Source organism: Lichenostomus cassidix, chromosome W, assembly GCF_008360975.1.
Source record: "Lichenostomus cassidix isolate B80296 chromosome W, HeHo_3.0, whole genome shotgun sequence".
NCBI classification, from domain to species: Eukaryota; Metazoa; Chordata; class Aves; order Passeriformes; family Meliphagidae; genus Lichenostomus; species Lichenostomus cassidix.
Genome location: NC_139510.1, coordinates 10,533,380 through 10,559,144, shown reverse-complemented (window position 1 = coordinate 10,559,144; position 25,765 = coordinate 10,533,380). Strand labels below are relative to the sequence as shown.

The 25,765-nt window shown below is 47.8% G+C and overlaps 1 protein-coding gene, 1 long non-coding RNA gene and 2 pseudogenes across 2 annotated transcripts in view; 1 reads left to right on the top strand and 3 right to left on the bottom strand.

The window, feature by feature from the left end:
- LOC146425482 (ubiquitin-conjugating enzyme E2 R2) overlaps window positions 1–25,765 on the top strand; it is a 303,121-nt gene that overhangs the window by 117,826 nt on the left and 159,530 nt on the right. The gene's annotated exons all lie outside the window — the stretch shown is intronic.
- LOC146425487 (uncharacterized) lies at window positions 160–917 on the bottom strand (annotated as a pseudogene).
- Window positions 3,191–7,636, bottom strand: LOC146425486 (uncharacterized). Its single transcript, XR_014846462.1, has 2 exons — window positions 5,530–7,636; window positions 3,191–4,955 (listed from the first exon to the last, which is right to left on the bottom strand). It is a non-coding gene; the product is annotated as an uncharacterized LOC146425486 (long non-coding RNA).
- Window positions 21,150–23,474, bottom strand: LOC146425485 (uncharacterized; annotated as a pseudogene).

Here is a 25,765-nt window from a genome sequence, read left to right as displayed (position 1 = left end):
CTGTGACACTTTGACTTGGGCAGCCCAGTCTGCCTGTTTGTTGTTATGATGGCTCGACTCTTAGGCACATGTGTGTCTACATGGCAGACTGTCACGATCAGCTTCTCTACCCACGCAGTGATGTCTTACCACATTTCGGAAGCCCACATGAGTTTCTCTTTATGTTGCAAATTGGCCTTCTGCCATCTGTCTAGCCATCCCCACAGAGCATTGGCTACCCATCCATCGAGTCAATGCAGAGGTAGAGCTTTGGCCACTTCTCTTGTTCAGCAATGTCCAGGGCCAACTGAATGGCTTTAAGCTCCACAAATTGACTTGGTCCACCTTCTTCTTCAGTAGCTTCTGCAACTTGTCATGTGGGACTCCATATGGCTGCTTTCCATTTTCAGTTTGTCCCTAAATTGTGACAGGAACCATCAGTGAAAAGAGCATAGCACGTTTTTTCTTTTGGCAGTTGATTGTGTGGTGGAGCTTCCTTAGCACATATCACACGTCACCTGTTCCTCCTCCTCTTCCATCAGACCAAAGTTCTCACCTTCAGACCAATTTGTGATTATTTCCAAGATCCCCGGGCAATTTGGGTTTTCAATACAGGTGCACTGTGTAATCAAGGCAATCCACTTACTCCATGTAGCGTCAGTGGCATGATGTGTGGAAGGAACTTTTCCTTTGAACATCCAGCCCAGCACCAGTATTTGGAGTGCCAGGAGGAGTTGTGCTTCTGTGCCATTCACCTTTCAGGTGGCTCGAACTCCATCATAGGCTGCTAAAATCTCCTTCTCTGTTGGGGTGTAGTTGGCTTCAGACCCTCTGTAGCCTTGGCTCCAGAATCCAAGTGGTTGGCCTTGAGTCTCACCAGGCACCTTCTGCCAGAGACCCCAGGAAAGACCATTGTTCTTGGCTGCTGAGTAAACCATTGTTCTAGGTTACAATATAGATGTAGTTAAGTATTCTATTACCACCAGCTGTGGGCCATTAGCTGTTATCACCTGCTAATGACCCATCCCGGATAACAGACAATGGGCCATCAAGGACCCACCACATGACTCATGGACTTATCTCACCCTATTGTGAGATGCTCTGCCCAGGAGGGAGGAGCCAAGCATTCCCACCTGGATATAACCTGGCCTTGGAACTGCCTAGTTAGCCCTGTCTACTGGGTTCACCAGAGGACAAGAGCTACCACTGGACCCTCAGCTAGAGACCGGACCTTCACAGGATCACTGCTTCAACCGAAATACTTCAGTTGGACTGCTACCACCACCCTAACAGGGTGTCAGGTTGTATCTGACTTTGTCAGTGTTTTTTCCTTGTATTTTTTCACTTATTGTTAATTTTTCCTATTAATTTTAATCTTGACTTGTGATCTCCCACTGGTTTGTTTTCAAACTAATACAAGCATTTTCATCACCTCTGGTCCTGTCCTGACTGGGCCAAGGGCTACTGCATGAGCAATCTCCTGCTTGATCTGGGCAAAGGCTTGTTGCTGTTCAGGGCCCCAGTGGAAATTGTTCTTCTTGCGGGTTACCAGGTAAAGGGGGCTTACAATATGACTATACTAGGGAATGTGCATCCTCCAGAAACCTATGGCACCTAGGAAAGCTTGCATTTCCTTCTTGCTGGTTGGTGGAGACATCACTGTGAACTTATTGATGACTTCACTGAGTATCTGACATCTTCTGTCTTGGCACTTCACTCCCAGGAACTGGATCTCTCTGGCAGGTCCCTTGACCTTACTCTTTTTGATGGCAAATCCAGCTTTCAGGAGAATCTGGATGATCTTTTCTCCTTTCTCAAGGATTTCTGCTGCCATGTTCCTCCACACAATGATGTCATCAATGTATTGCAGATGTTCTGGAGCCTCACCCTTCTCTAGTGCAGCCTGGATCAGTTCATGGCACGGATGGTGGGACTGTGTTTCCACCCCTGGGCAATCAGTTCCATGTATACTGCACGCCCCTTCAGGTGAAAGCAAACTGTGACTTACACTTTCCTGATAAAGGGATGGAGAAGAATGCATTAGCAATATCAAAAGTGGCATAGGACTTCACTGCCTTGGACTCCAGTTCATACTGAAGCTCCAGCATGTCTGGCACGGCGGTACTCAGTGGTGGGATAACTTCATTCAAGCCACCATAGTCCCCTGTCAATCTCTATTCTCCATCAGATTTGTGCACAGGCCAGATGGGGCTGTTAAAGGATGAGTGGGTCTTGCTTACTACTCTCTGGCTTTCCAGCTCATGGATCATCTTGTGAATGGGGATCATGGCATCTCGATTTTTTTTTTTTTTCTGTCCTGTCAGCAATGCACTGTTGAGGTGGCAATTAGTACTTGCTGTTCCTCTACCTTCAAGAGTCCTACTGCAGAAGGATTTTCTGACCGTCCAGGCAAGGTGTTCAGTTGCTTAATTCCTTCTGTCTCCACAGCAGCAATTCCAAAAGCCCATCGATGTCCCTTTGGGTCTTTGAAGTATCTGTTTGTGAAGTAGTCAATGCCCAGGATACGTGGGGCATCTGGGCCAGTTACAATGGGGCATTTCTGCCAGTCCTTCCTGGTCAAGCTCACTTCAGCTTCCAACACCATTAGCTCTTGAGAAACCCCTGTCACCCTAGAAATGGAGACTGTTTCTGACCCCACATGTCCTGATGGCATTAACGTGTGTTGCGCACCGGTGTCAACCAAAGCCTTGTATTCTTGTGGGTTTGGCATGCCAGGCCATTGGATCCACACAGTCCAGTAGATACGGTCATCCTTGTGCTTCTACCTGGCTAGAGGCAGGGCCCCTCTAACGCTGGTCTTGTGAATATATATGAGAGGCACCTTCCAGTGGGTCAGATCCTTGCGCACAGGAAACTGGCACTGCACTCACTCACTGACTTCCCTTTTCCTTTCTCCTTCAGTTCTTGTACTCAGGCTGCCAGGACACAGGTAGGTTTCTTGTCCCACTGTCTCATGTCTTCTCCATGGTCAAGTAGCAAGTACCACAAGTTGGCTCATGGGGCGTATCTGAGGTTTCCTGCTCTAGGGAAGGCAGCAGGACCCCTGAAACCTCACAGAAAAGGGGTCCCCGCTGCGAACCCCCACGCTGGTCCAGCCGGGTGGAGCCGGGATGCCGCGGCATGCGAGCCCGGGCTGTTTCCCTGACAGAGAAAGAACAGGAGACACAGCGATGAGGAGATGCAGACTCTGTGCCTTAGAAATCCAGGGTTTATTAGGGTGCAGCAGGACCGCGCCGGGTGCGTGGGTGTCGGGAAGGGTCGGAGGGGACTGGGATGGGTCTGGATCCAGAGGCGCAGAACAGAAGCAAACATGGGGTTAAGAGGGACCAAAGGATGGGAGGGGTTTGGAGGGGAGAGCCAACCAGAACGCGAAGGATACAGGATTGGCAGGGGAGCCAGGGAATTGGGGTACAAGGGGGGGCAGGTACAGAACTTTAAAAACCAATAATAAACTGTGGGTAAAGGAACATTCGAGCTATTAACTCCAAAAGGATAAAGGGGAGGAGAGATTCGAAACCCAATGTTCTTGTTCCCTGTTGCATATTTAGGAGGCTACCTGCAAGGTGTGTTGGGGGAACATTTTTCTGTCACCCTGAGCTGAAAGACTCTTCAGACCCAGGGGGCTTTGTCAGGTATTTCAGCCTCCAAGCTCATCTGGGCTAACCTCACTGCTATATCTCCCCGTTTTTTCTTTACAAAAGGAGAATTAAAAACTATAAGAACTAAAATCATCAAGATTACGCTAAACAGAACCCATAAAACTGATTTTAAAATTGAGCCTGCCCGCCCCGAGAGCCCCCAACCCTTAAAGATGTTGCTGAGCCAGTCCTTAGTTTGTGTTTGCAGCTTATCAATGTTGTTCTGGATCTCAGTGATTTTTGATGCCATGCTTTGCCCATGGGTAGAGAAGTTAAAGCAACACATTCCTTCAAACTCCTTGCACCCATGTCCCTGGGCCAAGAGGAGGTAGTCGATGGCTGCTCTATTTTGTAGGGTTGCATGTTTTACGGTCCCTTCGTCTCGGAGGAGCTGGCTTAGGGCCGCAGAAGAGAGCTGGGAGTGTTCGCCAAGCCAGCACTCTATTTTGTTAATGTCACCCAGCTTTTTCATGGTGGCAACCCAAGGTACCAGAATGGAGTCAGCAATCCATTTTGATTTCGGCCAGGTCATGATTGTGCTGTCACATTTTTCGTCCACGTTAACAATCTCTCTTTTAGGGTGGGCCAATTGAGCCGAATTTTTCCAATTTAGCAGCTGTGCTTTATCTGGGGTAAACGTTACCAGCTTACCAAGGGTGCATGGCCCTCCCCGAATGCAAGCTGGGATTCCTGCCCAGGCCTGGTTTCCGCAGATGAGAAAAATCCCTTTCGGGAGTTTCTTGGGAGCACCTGAGTATCGAGACTTCCCAGGGGCAGTGAAGTCACACCAAGAAGGTGAAAGATATGCTTCCTCCTTGGTATTTACCCACAGGAAGGGCATAACTTCCAGTTCATCATCCTCCTTAGCACCCTTTTTGACTTCTAGATAGTACTGTGGGAAGCTCCAAAAATTTACACAGAAAACTGCTCGAGTGGACCCCAGCAGATCCAATTCCTGGGGCTCACTGTGTGTCCTGGGAAGTTTCTCAACCCAGTTGTCCCAAGTGGAAACTGGGTCGGGGTACGAGGTGTAGCTTCCTACAAAAGAAACTTCTCCCTTTTGCAAGGGAATCCCAATGAGACAGGTGCTCATTGGATCCTCCGCTCGACCCATGGCAAGGCAAAGCCCGTCTTGGCCCAGAGTCTTTGCTAGCGTGGTCCACACATTGATCTTCGGCTGTGGGACCAACCAGCTTTGGACTCCAGTGAAGGCGGCAGCCAAGACGCTTGCAAACACGATCAGGTTGTCAGGGCTCATCATGATTGGGTCTCTTTTCGAGGTGGACGGTGTCTGGGGGTCAAACAGCTGAAGAAGGCCTACAACGATAATAAAACAAGTAAATGAATAGGGTGAAGTTTTCTCTTTTCTCCCCACAGCTGGTTTTCTCCCAGGGGTACACAGATATTACACAGGTAGGTGGTTTAGGGACAGGACAGAGTTACAGGGGCTGATCTGCTTGAGAGAGGGGCAGTCTGGGAACCACAAGTGATGGACATGTGATTCGGGGGAAACCTCTGATTCTTTATTTAACTTTTTCTTTCTCCTGCTTTTCCACCCCAGGGTGAGCAGGATGGTCCAGTCTGGGACAATGTCCTTTTTTGCAAAAAATGCTCTTTTGTCCTGTGGGTCAGGGGTGTAGGGTTTGACCCATTTTGAGGGGATCCAACGGGGGCCTGCAGGGGTTGAGACACATGCATGGCCTCTTCCCCACGTCACCAATGGGAAAGGGCCTTGGATCTGTCGGGACTCAGGGTCTTTTATCATTACTGGTGGTTGTTCCTTCAGCTTTGCCCTGGTGTCATTGGCAAAGTGTCTGAACACAGGAGGAAGCGGCTCTGAAAAAGAACTGTTGAGAAAGTTAATGGTAAATAATGCTTTGCACAGCCTCACATGAGGGGAGTTAATTTCAGTTCCCCTCCTCTGCCATTTGAGGACTGATTTGAGAGTCCGGTGGGCTCTCTCCACAATCGATTGTCCTGTTGGTGAGTGAGGAATGCCTGTGGTGTTGCTCACTCCCCATTTTTCAGTAAAGTTTTGAAACTGTTGTGAGGTGTATGCTGGTCCATTGTCTGTCTTGATTTCCTTAGGAACTCCAAGGGTGGAGAAGGCTTTCACGAGATGGTTGATGACATCCGTGGTTTTTTCCCCTGTGTGAACGGTGGCGTGCATTGCCCCTGAGAAAGTATCAATGGAGACATGTACATATTTGGATCTCCCAAACTCTGTGATGTGGGTTACATCCATCTGCCAAATTTGCCAACTCTGCAACCCTCTTGGATTCACCCCTAGATAGTATGATGGGAGCTGGTCTTTGCAACAGGAAGGGCAGGTTGAAATGATGGCTTTGGCCTGCTCTCTGGTCAGCCTGAACATCCGCACAAGGGCTGAAGCATTTTGGTGGTACAGCTGGTGACTCAGCTTTGCTTGTGCAAAGGTATCAGGGACTGAGGGTGTTAGGACAGGAGCAGCCAAGGCATCTGCTCTTCTGTTGCCTTCGGCTATCGGCCCAGGCAGGTCAGTGTGGGATCTGATATGCGTGATAAATTCATTTGCTCCCGGTGGGACAAGACTTCTGTGAGTTGCAGGAGCAAGTCGAATAAATTTGGATTAGTTACTTCCTTTAGGGCCGAATTCTCTGCTCTGGATATGACTCCAGCCACGTAAGCTGAGTCGGTTACGATGTTCACGGGTTCTGGAAACTTTTTAAAAGCCCTAACAACAGCGGCCAATTCTGCAATCTGAGGAGAGCCAGAAACCTCCTTGACATCAGCTTCCCACTGCTGCGTCTTGGGGTTCTTCCAAGTCATTACTGACTTGTGGGAAGCCCCAGAGCCATCTGTGTAAACTGTCAGGGCCCCCTTAATGGGATGTAGGGCCAAATGTGTTTTTTGAATAAATTTAAAGCTAGTATTAAATAGCTTGTGTCTGCCATGGCTGATTTGAACTTTTCCAGTGAACCCTTCCAGGGCAAATTGTAAACTTTCACTGTACCTTATCAGATGTTCCAAAAAGTCATGAGTAAATGGTAATTGGATCCACCTAAAATCCTGACCTGACAAGGCACAAAGCCGAGATCTCGCTTTCATGATGACTTTTGCTGCCAGCTCCTGTGGGGTAGTCAGGGTTTTTGCAACCTGGTGAGGGAGAAAAACCCACTCAATGATTAGTAACTTGTCTTTTAGTTCATCATCCCATTGATAAATCAGCCCATGCATAAACTGTTTTTCACCCAGTACAATGAGTTGGAAAGGCAAGCGGGGGTCACAGCGGTGTGCCTGCCTGCTTGTGATGGCATCCTGCACTCTTGTGATGCACTGTCAAGCCTCAGGGGTCACAGAGCGCAGTGAGTCCAAGTTCTCCCCGCCTTTCAATAAATTGAAAAGTGGGGCCAGGTCCTCAGAGGAGATGCCCAGCAGCGGACGTACCCAGTTAATAGAGCCACACAGCTGATGTAACTCACGCAGCGTCTTAGGGTTGCCGGCAATGGTGAGCTGCTGGGGGGTGATGGTGCGCTCTCATGACAAGTCCAAGGTATTTGGCCGGGCACGAATGCTGGACTTTGTCTGGTCATAACTGGAAACCCGCCTGCTGCAGTAGGTGAAAGACTAGGGCCAAAGTCACGGTTAGTTTTTCACGGTCCTCTGCGCAGATAAGAATATCGTCCATATAGTGCAATATGATGACACCCGGTGATTGCACTCTGGCAGGGGTCAGTACGATATCAACATACCACTGGCAGATGGTTGGTGAATTTTTCATCCCCTGGAGGAGAACAGTCCAGTGATATCTGTGCATGGGGGCTGCATTGTTACGAGATGGCACAGAAAAGGCAAATCTGGGGGCATCCGCTGGGTGGAATGGGATGTGGAAAAAACAGTCTTTGATGTCAATAACTGCTAAGTTCCAATCTCTGGGGAGCATGGTGGCAGAGGGCATACCTGGTTGCAGGGGTCCCATGTCCTCAATGACTACCTTAATACAACATAGATCGTGGAGGAGTCTCTGTTGGAAAACACAGTTTTCCAGCAAAACTTGTGTTAACTAAATAAACCTGAACAAAGCCTCAGCATACTCAGGCCTCAGTAAAAATCCTAGTAAAGTGTCATGAGAAGCTAAAACCTGAGAACACAGCTGTGTGTTTCTAGGCCATGAGAAAAAATGTTATGAGATAAGATAGGGAGTCAGAAGTGTTATGAGAAAAGAATAAGGGAGTCGTCAGGAAAAATCCTTATTATGTGAGAACAGACTGCGGAGACGTGTGTAACTATAATTAGTAACATCTGTAACAGTATATAAGTTTCTCGTTTGGTGAAATAAATTGGAGCTTACTTATATCTCACATTGAGACTGCCGTGAGTTCCCTCTCGTCGCTACGTCAAGTCTCCACTTGTTCTTGCCCTGTTTTTTCAGGACAAAGATGGGGGAGTTCCAAGGGCTGTGGGTTGGTGTTATGTGACCCTTGGAGAGTTGGTCCCCCACGAGGGACTCAAGAGCGCTTAATTTTTCCTCAGGCAGGGGCCACTGGTCCACCCACACAGGTGTGTCACTAAGCCAATTAAGTTGTGGGGTGTCGCGCTTCGCAGTGACCCCAGTTAAAAATCCGGTTCCCTAGGTGGAATATAAATTTGAGTTCCCCACTGTGACAAGTAATCCCTGCCCCACAGGTTAAAAGGTACATCCATGACATACGGATGAACACTGGCTGGTACACCCTCAGAATTAACTATTGTAATAGTCTCTGCACTTTGACGTGTTGGTGACTCCCCCCCAACTCCACCAATGGTCAGTGTGGTGGACTGCAGTGGCCAGGATGCTGGCCACACATCGTGTGACAGGATGGTGGCATAGGCCCCAGTGTCAATGAGACCTCGCACTGACCTCGTGATGTCCTGATTCGTTAGGGAACAAGTCATATAAAGCCAGGTGGAATTGACCCTTTCTGCCCACCAGGCAAGAAGAGAGTATGATGGTGGAACAGGTGTTTCATCTGTGCAGGTAACAGTCTCATCAGGTAAAATTGTCTCTTGGGCAGCGTTACTTGTTTCTCCGCGCAATGCCTCACCGCACTGATGGCTCAGTTTTTTGACTGCCGTGGTGGAGCTGTTGGGACGTATGGTGCAGCTTGGGGTGATAGGGATGTTGGTGCCGGCTGGTAGGGTTGGTGCTGGCGTGGGTAGGTGTTTGTCATGTAAGGCGCTTATCCTGTAGGTAGAGAGCTTGCAGACTGACAGTTAGAAATTGGCTGGGGCATGGAGCAGTGCTTTGCTATGTGACCTGGTTGACCACACCTGTGACATAGTACTGAAAAACCTGAGTTCCCCTGCACTGGGGGTTTAAAACTCCTAGGCAGGGTTCGAGAAGCAGTGGAAAAGACATTTGGGTTTTGGGAGGGTTGGTTAGTAGAGGAGGGGTCGGGGTTTAGGTTAGAAGGCACTTTCATGCATGATTCTATGAGGTAGCATATTGTAATAGGAGCATCTGGAGGTAAGACACTTATAATTTGCTGGCACCTGGTATTCGCATTCAGCATGGCTGTATTCAGCAAGACTTCTTGCTGAGTTTCAAACCCTTTAAATTACCTCTCAACAGCTAGAGACAGACGATCTACGAATTGAGCAAACGGTTTGTCAGGTTTCTGTTTGACATCAGTGTAAGATATTGGGGCTTCTATTTGAGTGTGCATAGACCTGAAGGCTTGCTGGGCAGCCTGACTCAAATCTAATAACACCAGAGGAGGAATCGCAGCCACCTGATCCCTTGGTTTACACCATTCTTTCTCTCCACATAAACAATCTAAGGTTAAAAGGCAACGCTGAGGATCACCCTTATACAGTTCTAACAAGGCTTGAACCCTTCTCTTCCATACAGCCTCCCACATTCTGAATTGGCTGTCAGAAAGTAGGCAATGCATTAGAGTTTTTATATCGGCTGGGCATTTGGCTTCTGAATCCAACATGCCTTTTAAAAGCAATTTAAAAAAAACTGAATCTTTTCCATAATATTTTGCTGCCTTACAGTTTTTCTAGCACACTATATGACATTGGCTGCCATGTCACTTTTGGCTGTGAGGGCCGGAGCAGACGGGAGAGGTGATTTGGACTCATAGAGTGAGCACGCTGTCGCACAGAGGGGCTGGTGCTTTGCCTGTGACCCCGCACCGGAGGGCTGGGACTGTTTTGACAGCGGCCCCGGCGTGGGGGAGGGCTAGGGGTATTCTGCCTACGTCCATACCACACAGGGGGGCTTTGGGTTTGGCTCCACGACAGATCAGAGGTGTCTGAACTTGAGAAGGTATCACAGGACTGAGCGGGGGAGGGGCTCCCTTTGGAGCGGCTCTTCCGCGGGGCAGGTTTCGGGTTTGGTGGGCTTGGTGGGGTCAGGGGCCTCCGTGGCCGCGAGGGTTGCGGGACGGGGCTGGTCTGGGGAGGGGGAGTAGGGGTTCTCTGGGGGTCCTCCTTCCGTGGGGGAGGGCTGGAGCGGCAAACAAACCTCCCTCCCCGCACATCCCCCCTCCGGCTTTCCCCCCCCCCTCCCCCGCAGCTGCCAGGGCACGCCCCTTCCCTGCCGGCCCCGGGCCAGCCGGGGCGGTGGTCAGATGTTAGGCGTGGGAACCCAGAGGCAGAGTTTTCCCATGCTCCAGCCCCGCCCCCTGACGTGAAGGGGGCGGGGAGTGACGACATCAGGAGAGGAGGGGAGAGAGGCAGAGTCGGGGTGACGGGCAGCTGCGGGGCGGGGAAACGCAAGAGATTTTGGGAAGAAGGAGGGGGGCAGAGTTTTTCTCTGAGGGGGAGACACACCCCCCCGGCTCCATCTTGGGGCTTTCGGGCCATGTGGCTGGTGCCATCTTGGCTGGGGCTTAACAAAGGAGAAACAGAAGGTGAGGGGGGTTCGGAAAGGGGTTTGGGGAACAATTCTGAGGAGATTGATCAGGCCTCCTCATACACAGGGAAGGAACAGGCGAGACGGTGTCCTGCTGCTGGACACAGGCAGGCGCTGAAGAACGGATCATGCCGTCTGGCTCACTCCTAGAGGGGTTATCAGGGTGGGAAGAGCTGGGTTCAGGAGAAGCAGAAGAAGCATGCAGGGAAACCGGGGAGTTTAACTTGGAAGAAGCATCGCAAAGGGGTTCCGTGGGGGGGTCCGTGGTCTTTTTCCGGAACAGTTTATAAATCTGCGTATGTAACGCAAATACAGCTGTTGCACTGAGATCAGCGACAGTGCCTGCAGCAAACCACTTCCTCCCCACCTCATCCCAGAACGATAAGTCCAACAAAGAGTCCTCAGACACCGGGAGACAATTTTTAAAAACCCATCTCACTAAACTTTTAACTGTACGCTTGGGAAATAAAACTTTCTGTTCTAAAAATAACTGGGATAAAAACTGATACATCTCCTCTGCGGTGCTGACGGGACTTAGACCGATTATTCCCCATTTTTTCGCTCAAAAACCCACTCGGTCTAAGTTCCGAACGACACCGATTCGCTATCAAGGGACTGCGAAAACAATATATATATATAAACGAAAAAATAAGGTACTCTGAAATCAGTGAAAATTTATATCCTAGGCTTTACGAGAAATTAGGCTGAAGGACCAGTGGATAAAACCCTCTTTTCCCACCCTACAACAGCAAAATTACTCACCAAGGACCCGGCGTCCACACACAAATTTTTTCTGCCAGCGCTGTTTTCAAAGTAAAAAAAACGCTGTTTCCAATGATAACTCTGGTTATTCTGGCGGGACTTCTTAAAAAAAAAAGTGTCTCCGCAGTCGGGAAGCCAGTCCAGGCATGCGTGGTACGGTGGTTCCGCTCCGCCACGTGGCGTGCCAAGATGGCGGCACGGCGCAACCGCTTTCGGTTTTAAGATGTCGGTGCTTCGCCGTTCGCTGGAGCGCAGCGCCGGGAAGCCGCGAGCAGCGGCGTGCGCGGGCTTGGAATGGCACGGGTGGCGGCACTCAGCGAGGCAGCTGCGGTCCCAGAGCGGCGGGCGGGTCGGCTCGGCTCGGCTCCAACGCTCGCGAGTGGCACTGGGCAGTCTCGGCGGGTCTGGGTCGATTGCGCGGGCAGCGGGTGCGGTGGCTGCGCGGCGCTACGCTTGCTGCGAAGGTTTGCTACTGGCCGGGCAGTGCTGCCGCTGCGGGGGAGATGGTGTCGGTGGTACGAGGTGTTTCTAGCGCTGCAGGGCCCGGCGGCACGCGGGAAGTGGCAAAAGCGGCAGAACTCAGAAACCTCACGAACGAGGTCTGCCGCGGTGCGAACCTCCACGCAAGTCCATGCCGGGCGGGGCCGGGGCGCGCACAGCGTGGCATGAGGCTCAGTCGACAGAAACTCGGCAGGAAACATGGGTGAGACGAAGGAACATACTGGAGACTGTTTCTGTTCTCCCAGGGGGTTTATTTAGGGTCTTTGGGGGGGTTGCAGGGAAGGAGGAAGGGGGAGGAAAGCGGGGGAAGGGCGAGAGGTCTGAGAGCCCAGAAACAGTAACGCCTGGGCTCACGCCGGCATGGGCTTGGAAGGGGAGGGGGGAGAGATTGACTCTGGAAAGCCAATCCCAGAAGGTCTGAGGGGAAGAAAGGCGGGGGAACACACCAATAGACTTCTGCTAAGGCAGGGTGCATATTTCAAAACAGCCAATAACATACAGAGCAGGGAAACAAAGGAAAAAGCTCGTGGAGCTTTGCAGAGCCACACTGCAACACAGACTTATTGGCAAAAAAGGCAGTAAATCAAAACCAAGTGATTGGAGCTTTAATACCTGAAAAAAGAGCAAAATTAAACCCCCTGAATATTCAGAAAAGGAAGCTCAATTAGTGGGACTAAAGTGCACCAAAAATACAGAAGGGTGATGGGTCACTCCAAAACAACAGATTTTAACTAATACTTAAATGATGGAGGCACTGCTCAAGAAGTTATATCAAGAGACCCATATGGGAGCAGATGCTATGATAAGTAGTATCAGAAGACATGCTATAGGATCTAAAGTACAATTCCCTGGGGATATAATGACAAGATGTTCTGTCTGCTGTGTAAATAATCCTAAAATCCAAAGAAATCCCCCAGTGGGAGAGGTAAAAAGAGGAATAGCTCTTGGGGAGTATTGGCAAATAGTTACTGAGTTACCCAAAACATTATAAATAACACTACTATCATTATGAAGTGATAATATTATTAATATCTCTTTGTTTTAGTGAATACCTTCACAGGATGGCCAGAGGCTTTCCCATATTTTAACAATTGAGCTAGGGAAGTTGTTGGTCTTACTAAAGGAAATAATCCCTAGGTTTGGGATGCCCTAAGGCCTATCCTTAGATAATTGACCTCATTTTGTTTCAAAGGTAGTTCAGGGAGTATCAAAATTTCTCAAAATGAAATGGGATTTACACACTCCTTAGACACTGCAATCAAGTGGAAAGATAGAATGAATCAGTCTCAAAGCAAATCTCAAAATTATGTCAGGAAACACACCTTAAATGGGTAGTGGTTTTACCTTTTGTGTTGATAAAAATTAGGATAACTCCTATGGGTTAGGGAGGAGTAAGTCCATTTGTAGTATTACATGGAAGACTGTATCCTGTCAGTGATATGGAAAATCAAACTGTCCAAATGCACTTAAAAGGGGAGAAATTGATGAGAAATTATTTGTTGTCTTTCTTGGGTATTGTCCTCCCCACATAGGTATCTTAACCAGTGAACTTTGCTTCCTCTGGACTCTGGTACATGATTTCAAACCTGGAGACTTGGTCTATATTTGAACTTGGAAGGATGAACCATTAAAAGAAAAGTGGAAAAGACTCCATTTGGTACTCTTAACTACCTACACAGCAGTAAAGGTAGAAGGAATTAACTCTTAGATTCACTTTTCCAGAGTAAAGAAAGCTGCTTTGGATCACAGTGGACATCAACACCATTGGAGCCATGAAAAATAAAACTACACAAAGAACCTTAATGAATTGCACCTGGGAATCTTAATCCCCTTGAATTAGAATGTCCTTCAGGACTATTGTCATTGCATTTGTGTATTAGTGATATTGTTACCTATAGTTATAGTGGTAATCTATAAAAATATTAATTTGCTTAAGCCTAGATATGATAATGACAAATGCTATAAGGAAAGTAAAAATATTACATGAAGTACAAAGGAATAATGCATCCTTAGGTATTGCTGAAGTATGGGAGTGGCTTACATTTTGGTTACCAGACTTGGTGAATTGGTTTAGGAGAATAATAGGACTAATTGCCATAGTGGTACTAACTGCTGATGAAGTCAAAGAGGAATTTTACTTAAACTTTGTGCTAACCTTTACTCATTAGCATAGTAAACTACCTGGCCATAGCATGTAATTGCCCCTTACTCACATAAACCCCTTCACATGTTATCATAGAACATGCTTGGTAAAATACTTGTGTACTGTATCTTTAAATGGAGATGAAGGAAGGTACAGCCAATGGCTATAGCTTCAAATTGTGGGTATAGGGGTGTTGTAACACATTTTCCCTCCCCTGACCCCGCCCCCCTGACTCCTCCTGACTGGCTGATGTGAGTCAGGACCGCCTCCCAGCCCCACGGATAAAAGCCCGGTGGGACCTGGAACCAGGCCTCTTGGATTCCAGCCTCCATGGGGCCCACACTCTCTCCCAACTCTCCTCTCCCCTCCCCCGCTCCCCAGTTCCCCCCCTTATTATTATCCCAATAAATCGCTTGGAACCTGGAATGGAAGAGCTGCCTCTCTCGACCTGTCACCATCTACAAAGACCCCATCTGGACAGCCCCACAGCTCGTGGCCGCTGAGAGCCCTCCCTGGGTGTTCAGGCTCCTGAGCAGTCCTCCCCAGCAGCGGGGGGAGGGCTGCTCGTGAGTCCCCACTGCTGCATAGGGGAAATGTTAATCTTTCACTGTAGTGTATAAAAGCAGGCAGCTGGCATACTGAGGGTGTGCTGGCTTTGTGGATTCACCACCTAGCACCCATCTCTGCACAGACATGAAATAAATAACTGTGTGGATTGGCTTCTTGCATATGGGGTAGAACCAATATTTGGGACAACAACTTGAACTTTGTAACACATTGAAAAAGAATGTTGGACTAATTATGGCTTTCTGAAAGCATCCTGTCTTGGTTTGAAAGAGAGGTGTCTTCCAAGGAAGGCAGGAATCTCCTTTGAAATGGAGAAAATTACCCCCCTTCCTTCTGAATTATTATAACTTTGAAATTAAGGGGCTTTCAGGCAAAGATATGGGAAAGGGAATAACAATTCTTTACTAGCATGTATATGTATAATATAGTGTGTTGGTTTTCTTGACCTGGTTTTTGGTAGCAGGGGGCCACAAAGATGGCTTCTGTAAGAAGCTGCTAGAAACATCCACCATGTCCAGCAGAGCCAATCCCTAATGGCTCTGAAGATGGACACGCCGCGGGCCAAGACTGGGCCAATTAGAGATGTTGATTATGCCTCTGTGATAACATATTTAAGAAGAAATCAAAACTAAGTGCACACACAGTTTTTCCTAGCCAGAGAAGAGGAGGAGGTGAGAACATGTGAGGGAAACAACATGGAGACACCAAGGTCAGTGGAGAAGGTGGGGGAGGAGGTGCTCCAGGTGCTGGAGCTGAGATTCCTCTGCCGGCTGTGGTGATGACCATGGGGGAGCAGGTTGTCCCCCTGCAGCCCATGGAGGTCCATGGGTGATGCAGAGATCCACTCGCAGCCCATGGGGGAAGTGCCTACACTGGAGAGAGCGCATGCCTGGAGGAGGCTGTGTTCCAGTGGGAGACCCCGTGGAGAGAGAGGGCCCCTGCTTCCAGGCTGGAGCAGCCTGTCCTTGGAGGACTGCACCCCATGGACAAGTGACCCACACCACAGCAGTTTTGGGAGGATTGTCTGCCCATAGGAGGAGGTCATGTTGCAGCAGTTTTGCGCGGACTGCTGTTCGTGAGAGTGGAACCACATCGGAGGAGTTCACAGAGAACTGTCTCTCATGGGAGGGACCCCATGGCGCAGCAGGGGAAGGACTCCTCTCCCTGAGCAGCTGTCCTAGGTTGCAATATAGATGTATTCTATTACCACCTCCACAAGCTGTTAAAGCAGGTGGGGCACTGGTTGTTATCTCCTGCTATGACTCACCCCTGATAACTGTTAATGGGCCATCAGGAACCCACCGCATGACTCATGGAATTATCTCATTCCATTAGAATTACCTCATCCTATTGTGAGATGCTCTGCCCAGGGGGGAGGAGCCAAGCATTCCCACCTGGATATAACCTGGGCTTTAGAACTGCATGAGGCAGCCCCTGTCTACTCGATTCCCAGAGGACAAGAGCTACCACTGGACCTTCAGGTGGAGACCAGACCTTCCACAGGATCACCACGTCAACCAAACCACTTCACTTGGACTGCTACCACCACCCTGACTAACAGGGTGTCAGGTTGTATCCAACTCTGTCAGTGTTTTTTCTTGTATTTGTATTATTGCATATATTTTTAATTTTCCGATTAAATTATAATTCTGACTTGCAATATCCCACTGGTTTGTTTTCAAACTAATACAGCAGCAGATGATATTGGTTATGAACTGACCAAACCCCCCCCAGCTTGTTCCCTGCACTGTTAGTGGGAAGGAGGGAGGGGTTGGGGGAAAGAATAGTGTCTTTAAGGGCTTATTTTACTTCTCATTATCCTTTGTTGACTCTGTTAGTAATAAATTCACTTTGTACCTCTAAGTTGAGCCTTTTTTGCCCTTGGAGTGTTTTACTCCCAGTCCTTAACTCGACTCATGAACCCTTCATTTTTTTCTCTCCTCTGCCCAGCTGTCATAGAAGAGAGCGAGAGAGCAGCTGTCGTGGGTGCCTGCATTTGGCCAGGGTCAAACCATGACACAAGGCAAACAACAACAATGGCAGCAACAACAAACAAACCAGAGACCCAGTAGCAGCTTTCTCTCGGCTGTTAAGCACCTGCCCCTTTGGTGTAGTTACAATCACAGCCAACAGGGGCGCTGTGGGCTCCCAGCTGGGCAGGTGCAATGATTCCCTCGCGGCTGCAGGGGGCACTGTGGCTTGAGTTTAGCCATGTCTCCCTTACATGGTAATGGATGGGCTGGGTGGCGAAAATGGCTGTAGCAGGAGCCTTGGAGCGGCGGCTGGGATGGCAAAGGCAGGCACACCCGTGGAGTGGCAAACAAAATATAACAGAAAACTCCACAGCCTTAGCAGGGGCTTTGGGAGTTTGCTGGACACGGGGTGCTGGGTAAGAGTGTAGCAAAAAAAGCCCGGGGCAGTGGCAGAAAGCAGCGGGGCTGGGCAGCGGCACCCGGGCTTCTCCATAGCAGCTGGCGCACACAGCTGGGGAGATGCACCCTCTGGGAGGGGGGAAGGGGTCTGAGTTAGGGTTTTCCCCTGAGGCACCCGAGTAGATGGTGAAGGCCCTTTCCAGTCAAATCGGGTGTTAATAAAGTCTCAGTTCAACAGTTGCTCTTAGGAGCAAAGGCTCACCCACAGTAAGGAAGGGGCAGTACAGGGCTGGGCTCCGGCAGTGGCTGTGAATTCTCCCTGCCGTAAGCAACAGCTCAGCTTGGAGCTCTGCCCAGCCCCTTCTCCCCAGCCACAATCTCACAGTATCTCTGCCCCTCCAAGAGAAACCCCTCAGATAAGAGAAGTGCAGCCAGGTGCACTCCTCCCCCTCCTCCATGGCTATATCTTTTGTCTCTCTTAAGTACTGGTTGTTATTGTCTCTTAGCAACAGATGGGAGAAAATTCCCTGAGAAAGAAAACAAAAGGAGCAATCCTAACCTCCAACACATCCTTTGAGAAGAATTCAGGAATCTAAATGGTGACTTCTGGCATGTGGGTAGTTGGTTTCATATCTTCCCTGTGCAAACAGATAAAGGCTTCAAGGCTATCAACTGGCAGACTAAAATGGCACACTTGGTACCGGAAATAAATTTGGATTTTAGCCTAAAAGAGTCTATGTACTTTTTTTTGTTACTGTAATGACCTAATAGTTCAGTTAGGACATTAAAATTACAAACTAAATATTACCATGTAGAAAACCTTCCCAGCAATGTGCTTACATTTTAGGGAAAGGCTAAATGTGTTTAATGAAGTTAAGGAGGCTTTCTTGAGTTACATGACCAAGAGGTCAATGGGGCTAGTTCTGAGGAAAGAAACTGAGTGACCATCTAGCTTGGGATACCCTGGCATCACGTGCTCACTTATTTCATTGTGCTACTCTGTGCAAGTGAGCTAGGTTCTATATTGCTGTCTCTACAAATATCATGTAGTCTGACCTAGCCAAAACATTTCTGAGATGGGAGTGTCCTGACTTCCCAGACATACCGTGCTTTTGCATGTGCCGTTCATGCTCAAGATTCTATAGGAGACCTGCTGCTCTCCTTTGTCAATGTTACTTAGTTGTAGAAATGCTGGTTATTAGGGTGGGATTGCAGACATTTCTGCCATAGTACACAACTTGAACCAAGTAGCTGCAGCTAGTTTCCTGGGATACCAGAGTAGAAGCCATGAATAGTTAAGATGTTCTCCTTTTGCTCTTGGACTCACAGACTTGCTTGTCAATGTTGTCTAATTAACTTACATTGCAGGTTTGTTTAAAGTGTACAATATTTGGAATGGATTAGCAAAATCAATATGATGTAACATTTTGTAGCACATGAAGTTGAAAACTGGAGATGCGGTCAAAGGTAGACATCATCATGATATGCTCTGGTTTTTATGGTAGATGCAGGACACCTGAATAACTTCAAACATAAATGTATGTAGTTCAACAAAGGTGAGTTCAGAGTCCTGCACCTGGGGAAGAATAACCCTGGGCACCAGCACAGGCTGGGGGCTGACCTGCTGGAAAGCAGCCCTGGAGAGAAGGACCTGGGTGTCCTGGTGGACAACAAGCTGTCCATGAGGCAGCAGTGTGTCCTTGTGGCCAAGAAGGCCAATGGGATTCTGGGGTGCATTGGGAAGAGCATTGCCAGCAGGTCGAGGGAGGTGATCCTGTTGAGGAATACATTCAGTGCAGGAAGCTAGGTGTTCCATTGCATTGCTAGCTGCAGATTGAGCTCTGAGTGGTGGGAGCCTGAGGCAAGAGGCTGTGAACTGTTAACCCTTTGCATAACAAAGGACACGGGGACCTGTGGCCCAGCCAGGTGACTGGACACTCAGGGACAGAGCAGGAGCTGATGACCCCAGACTATCACGCACTTAGACTTCGAGGGTACAAAAGCCCAGGCATTCCTTGGTTGGGGATCCCTCCTCAAAGGCACCAGCTTGTGCTGTTTCTGTGTTACTGCACAGTGAATAAATTGCTTTATGGAACAAGACATCCAAGACTCTGCTATGGGAAACCTAGGGGTGGAGCTGGTAAGGAAACCTGGTTTGACTGTGTGTGAGTGGGGTATATAGGGAGTCAAGAGGGGCACCTGTTGGCTTACTGGAGCTACCCATTGTGAAAGGGGCTTTGGCTCCAGCAGTTAAAGGCTTTGGCATTGGGAGTGACTGCCAAAGTGTCTCATGAATGGTCAGACTGAGTAATTTCCTTGACAATCCTGCCCCTCTACTCAGCCCTGGTGAGGCACATCTGGAGTGGTGTGTCCAGTCCTGGGCTCCTCAGTACAAGAGAGACATGGAGCTCCTGGAGCAGGTCCAGTGGAGGCTATGGAGATGATGAGAGGACTAGAGCATCTCTCTTATGAGGAAAGGCTGAGGAAGTTGGGCCTGTTCAGCCTTGAGAAGAAATGACTGAGAGGGGAAGTCATCAATGTCTGTCAATATCTTCAAGGAGGGGTCAGATGGATCGGGCTCTGCTTTGTAGTGCCAATCAATGGGGCAAGAGGCAACAGGCAGAAACTGATGCATAGAAAGTTCCACCTGAATATGAGGATATATCCACCTGAATATCCACCTCTTTACTTGCTGGGTGACAGCACTGGAACAGGCTGCTCAGAGGTTGTGGAGTCTCCCTCACTGGAGATATTCAAAAACTGTCTGGATGCAATCCTGTGCCATGTGCTCTGGGATGACTCTGCTTGGGCAGGGAGGTTGGACCAGATGACCTATTGTGGTCTATTCCAACCTTACCAATTCTGTGATTCTGTGACATCTACTTGTGTAACTCCTGAGTATCCTGTTAGGAAGGAAAAGGATTCCTCACAACACTGTATACTAGTGTCAATATCATCATCATTCTTAAAATGAGACATGGGATAATTTGTCAAGTACTCTGATTTTGATACCCAGATGAGTTGCATGCTGTTTTTTAATATTGATGCTGAAATGGAATAACCTCTGACCTGAGCACTTCAAATGTTATGAATGTTAAAAGGCTCCTTGAAAAAAGTGATTAGTTTATTTTTGTTTAGAGCTTCTCTTTTCACATAGTGAATACTGAACAGTAACCTTCAGAACAAAAATTGCATACTTTTAATAACAGGAATTCTCTTGATGTTTGTAGTGGTGATTGGAGGGGTGGAGGGGACAAGTTTTCTAAACTTCAAAGCATGCTTATTTGGATCTGTATTGAGTATCTTAAATTGCAGACTGATTGAGACAAATGCTTACCCTACTCCTAAAACCTAGTTTGGTTTGAATACATATATCTAATGTTTATGATGATGATGATAATAAACTAAAAGTTAATATACTTTAGAGTCCTTCAGTAGTGGTGCAGCCAAGGGCTGAGAAGACCAAGCATCAAGAAATCTGTAGGGTACCCTGTAGAGTCCCTCAGTCAGGGTTTAGGTTTGTGCCTGGTGTGCAAGAGACAATGAGCACAGAGTTGAGGTTCACCTTCTAACCTTTAATGCAGTTCTATGCAGAAAGGGGTGCTAGGTGATAGCTCACAAAGCTAGCACACTTCTTTGGAGAGTTTGCAGGCTTTTATACAAGATAAAACAAAGAACTTGTGCAAAACTTGTGCATTGGTCAACTTAACCAACTAATTTCTGTGTGTGCTCCAATTGGTGACTAGCTCTATATGAGGTTGGTGTGACATTAACATACAAGGTCCCTTTCCAGGGGTGTGATTTTTTTACCACGCCAATTAGTCTTAGGTTACCTTTTGTGCAACCTTACCCCTTTCTTCCCTATCCCCCTGGTCCAGAGGTGATTCATCTTTGTTGACATTAGCATATTCTTGTAATTCTGCTGTTATCACAGAATATCCTAAGTTGGAAGGATCATCAAAGTCCAACTCCTGGCCCTGCACAGAACAACCGCTAGAATCCCACCCTGTGCCCGAGAGTATTGTCCTAAACCCTTCTTGAACTCTGTCAGGCTTGGCCTGGATTTGGGGGTCGCCTGAACTATTACAACACGTCCTCTCAGAGGTAATGGGAGTAATGTCATTTATTTTCAGGAAGCAAGCATTATTATAGACAAAAGCGCTGTTCACGCGACACACTGGTACATATAATTGGATAATAGCTTGAGTTCACGCGCCTAATCTAACTCACTAATTGGTTATAAACTTTTATCATGCTCTTTAAACATTAGTTAAGCTCTGTCTATGTAACTGCTTTATCTTTGTTTAACATTCTTTTATGATGCTCACATTTTTGACCTTTTACATTCCGTTATCTCCTGGGAAAGAGACTTCAGAGTCGGTCACACAAGTTGAATTAAGCTTAAGAAACATATTCATATGGCCTCGTTCTGCGAGCCAGGCTCCAACAATTCCCCTGTTTTCTTTTTGTACAAGCCAGGTTTGGTTGACTGTCTTTATTAGCATAAGCTGTAAGCATTGCACTATGCATGGCAAAATTGTTAATAATAGCATAACTACAATTAAAATGAGCACAGCTGCTTGAATTAGATCTTTGAACCATCTAGTAATTCCCAAACTTTTCAACCACCCGGCAAGTCCTAAACCATCGGCTGCTTGTAGTTGCCCTGACAGGTGCTGCAGTTCAGCAAGTTGCCGATGGATGGACTTTGAGTAGTTAGAAAGATTCATACAACACATTCCTTCAAACTCTTCACAGCCATGCCCTTGGGCTAATAAGAGAAAATCTATTGCAGCTCTATTTTGTAGCGTGGCGTCTAACTGAATCTACATCAAGCAATAACTGTGAAATGGCTTTAGAAGTAGCGTTAGTTTGTCTAGCTAGCCAGCATCCTAGTTTGTTTAGCTGAGCTAAGGTGCCAGCAGAAGCTACTCCTGGTGCTAAAATGGAAGCAGATATCATGGCCGCAGGGGATCAGAATTTGACATTTGATTTACAGTTGGAGGAGAAAGCATGAGCCATTCATTTTGTTTGATGATGTCGTCGGGACATGTTTAGAATCATTGAAGTGTTGGGGGTTAATAACATTAATCTCCCCAGAGAACAGGGTCCACCTCGTAATTTGGAGGGAATGCCGGGCCATGCGCAGTCTCCGCAAATCAAAAACACTCCTGCTGGTAACGACATGGAATTGTTTGTGGATCTAGATAGCTTAGTAGAGGCATATTGGCACCACATGCTGGCGTTTCTATATACTAACAAGCTAGAATTTACATTTGTTGCTGTACTGTCTAGTTTGGTTTGTTTGCTTGTCCAATTAAAGGTCACGCAAGCATCCATTCGTACGGCTCCTAATATCTCTGATTCTTGAGGCTTGTTTGGGGCTATGGGAAGGTGAGGCACCCAGGTATCCCAATTATCTACTGTGCTATTAAGATTTTTCTGATTGCAGGTAAAAAGGACATGGCCAGTTATCTACAGGGATACTGACTAAACAAGTAGAAAAGGGGTTGCCAGGTGATGAGAGAGCGAGACAAATTGCATCTTGTCCCGTCAGGTTGGCTAGAGTGACCCATAGATTTGTTTTGGGTTGTGCCGGGACCCATGCTGCAGCAACAGAGGCTAGACAAACTAAGGTCAGAGCTACGCTGCTCGAGCACTTTGAGGGCAACATCGCATGCAGTAAGTGGCAGTTAGCGGCGTTGCTCGGCTTTTCTGTACTTGGCGTAATGCTACTTTTAAGGCCCACACTTGCTGAACTAATTAATATGTATAAAAATTTCCGAATGTGCTCACGCGAATTTGCTGAGGGGGTTTGTTATATACTATTGTAGCATCAATTAAAAAAGCATTTAAAGCGTTAATAGGAAAGCAATGATTGCATAAAGCTCCTGTTATTGCAATACTCCAACTACTTCGACTAAAATGAGCGGTGCAACTACCACACTGTAACAGTAGAATCAGTGGGCCTCGACAGTGCCCACAGTTTTCTCCTTGGAGGTGGTGAACCTCGGAGGGCAGTTGCCAAGCGCCAAAGGCTCGTCCCGCAAAGACGTCTGCTATGATTCTTCAGGGACAGATGCGTGGACGTCCTGCTTGCACTGCAAACTCGGTGAGCTCTCCTACTAGACAGTTGATGGCTCGTTGCAGTCTTGCGTGCTGACAATCTTTCTGGGAGCAGGTTTCGTCCATCTACTTGGTACCCATATAGGACTGGAATCTGTGGAGACACAACTGTAACCTCTACCATTAAACAAAAGTGGGGCAGGTCCCTCCCAGACCCCTGTTGTAGGATTCTTATACATAATTTGAACTCCTGGGGTAGCCTGCATCTTTATCTGACTGTAATGAGTGACTACTGGCGGATTTTCTGCATCACTCGCTATGCTCAAGAAATTCAGTGTGAAAATGACTTTCGCTAGACACACACTGGGGTCTGTTTCTTCATCATTCTTCTGCTTGGTTAGATACTCTTTAATTGTTCGATGAGCTCTCTCTACTATGGCTTGTCCGGTAGATACGTGAGGGATTCCTGTGTTGTGCTTGATGCCCCATGTCTGTAAGAACTGCTTGCATTTTTGGCTTACATAGGCAGGTGCAGTCAGTCTTTATCTCTTTGGGCACCCCCATGACTGCAAAGCATAAGGTTAAGTGTCTAATTACATGGCTTGCTTTTTCTCCTGCTTGAACAGTCGCCCAGATCATCTTGGAAAATGTGTCTATAGTAACATGAACACAGGAGACTCGGCCGAATTCAGGCACATGGGTGACATCCATTTGCCATAGTTCACAGGCTTGTAGGCCCCTGGGATTCACTCCGAGGCCTAAACTCGTGCCATGCTGGCTGCATTGCGGGCATGCTCGGACGATTCCTCGGGCATCATCCATTGATAGTGCGAACTGTCTGTGTAGAGTTTTAGCTGATTGATGGAACACTGAGTGGCTTTCTTGAGCAGCTGCGAAGAAGTTTTGTGGAGCTTGTAGCAGTGGGCTAACGAGAGCGTCTGCTCTAGAATTTCCTTCACCTAGGCCTTGTGTGGTGATGTGGCTCCTGATGTGTAGGATGCTACAGATTTCTTTCCTGTCGTGGATGGCCTGCCGGATTTGCAGGAACAGTTGTCCTAATTGTGGGTTTGAGGGTGTTTTGATTAAGGCTTGCTCGATCCTTACGACAACACCAACAACATATAAGGAGTCTGAGACGATGCTCAGGGGCATGTTGCGCCATCGTGTGAGTGCCCAGGCAACTGCTGCCAGCTCAAGGGTTTGTAGCGAATCACATGTTTCTCCCTTGAGGGGTTATTCTTGCCACTCTCCATTTTCCATTCATGTGCAAGCAGCTTTTCTCTTTTGCCGTCCCGCATCAGTGTATACTGTGAGACCTTGGATCGGCCTGGCACGGACTTTGGGCTCTTCTACGCACAGCTGCTCTCCTATTATCTTGATTTGAGGATCTACAGGGTATCAGTCTAGGAGTTGTCCTGGGTACACGTCCAAGGCGATTTGCATGCCTGTTGAATTTTGTATCAGCCACTCTCGTAGCTCTGCTTTCAAGGGTATACTGAGAAATACAGCTTCATGTCCTGATATTTCTACAATTCTGCTGCGTGTTTTTCGAATAAGAGCTGAGAGCATCTCTGTGTGTGACCACATGCTTTTTGGTGGTGACAGACTGATGAACACCCATTCTAAAATCACAATGTGTTCTTCGGGACGGGTAGCTTGTGCATGTTTGACTGGTTGTTCTTGCATCTTTGGAGTCTTGGGTGTCTTGGCAATCTCAGTGGTCAACACAGTTGGGGTCTCTCCCCCTTTTTCTTTTTGCCAAGACGGCCATTGGCAAATAATTCCAAAGGGGGCGACGGTTTGGTTGAAAATGAGTGCACCTAGTGGAACTTCAGGCAGGCGGTGTTCAGCGAAAGAGGTTTACAACATTTCTCCCAGTCGCACTAGGCAGTTTTGTTGGTCTTGGGTTAGCGTAATTGTAGCAGCTGGATCGGTGCCTCGCAATAGTGGCAATAATGGGAGTATGTCTTCATTTCGGAGGCCAATGAGATTGCGTACTCACTGCAGATCACCGAGTAGGGTTTGAGCATCATGCACAGTTTTTAGCTCAGAATGTAGGGATAGTTTTTGAGGTCTGATTTGTGTGGTAGTGACAGTCCATCCAAGGTACTTCTATGGGGCAGACATCTGAATTTTTTCAGGAGCAACAACTAAACCCTTCGTTTTTAACAAGGCAGTGATTTGTTGTGGGTTTGTTGGAGCGAATGGTTGCTGTTGGCACAGAAGAATGTCATCCATGTAGTGGTAAACAAGGGCAGAGTTAAAGACTGCACGAATAGGTTTTAGGGCCCATTGGACATATAGTTGGCACATAGTGGGTGAATTTTTCATACCTTGAGGCAGTACTGTCCACTCGAACCTTTGGGCTGGTTCACTCTTATTTATGGCTGGTAAGGTAAATGCAAAGCGAACTGTGTCTTCTGGCTGCAGGGGGATTGTGAAAAAGCAATCCTTAAGGTCGATAACGAGTACATGCTATTGTTGTGGGAGCATAGTTGGGGTGGGCATTCCTGGCTGCAAAGCTCCCATGGCCCACATTTGATCGTTTACTGCTCGGAGGTCATGCAGTAGTCTCCATTTACCTGATTTTTTCGGAATGACAAAGATGGGTGTGTTCCATGGACTAACAGATGGTTGAATGTGCTTTGCTTCAAGTTGTTCTTTCACAAGTTGGTGTGCAATTGTGAGCCGCTCTTTGGACAAAGGCCACTGCTCAACCCACACAGGTTTTTCTGTTTTCCATTATATTTTTGGGGTCGGCGGCTTTTTTGCAGTGGCTTCTGCTAAAAATGTGTTGGCTGTGGTACGTGCAACACTGCAACGAGCTGACTCATAA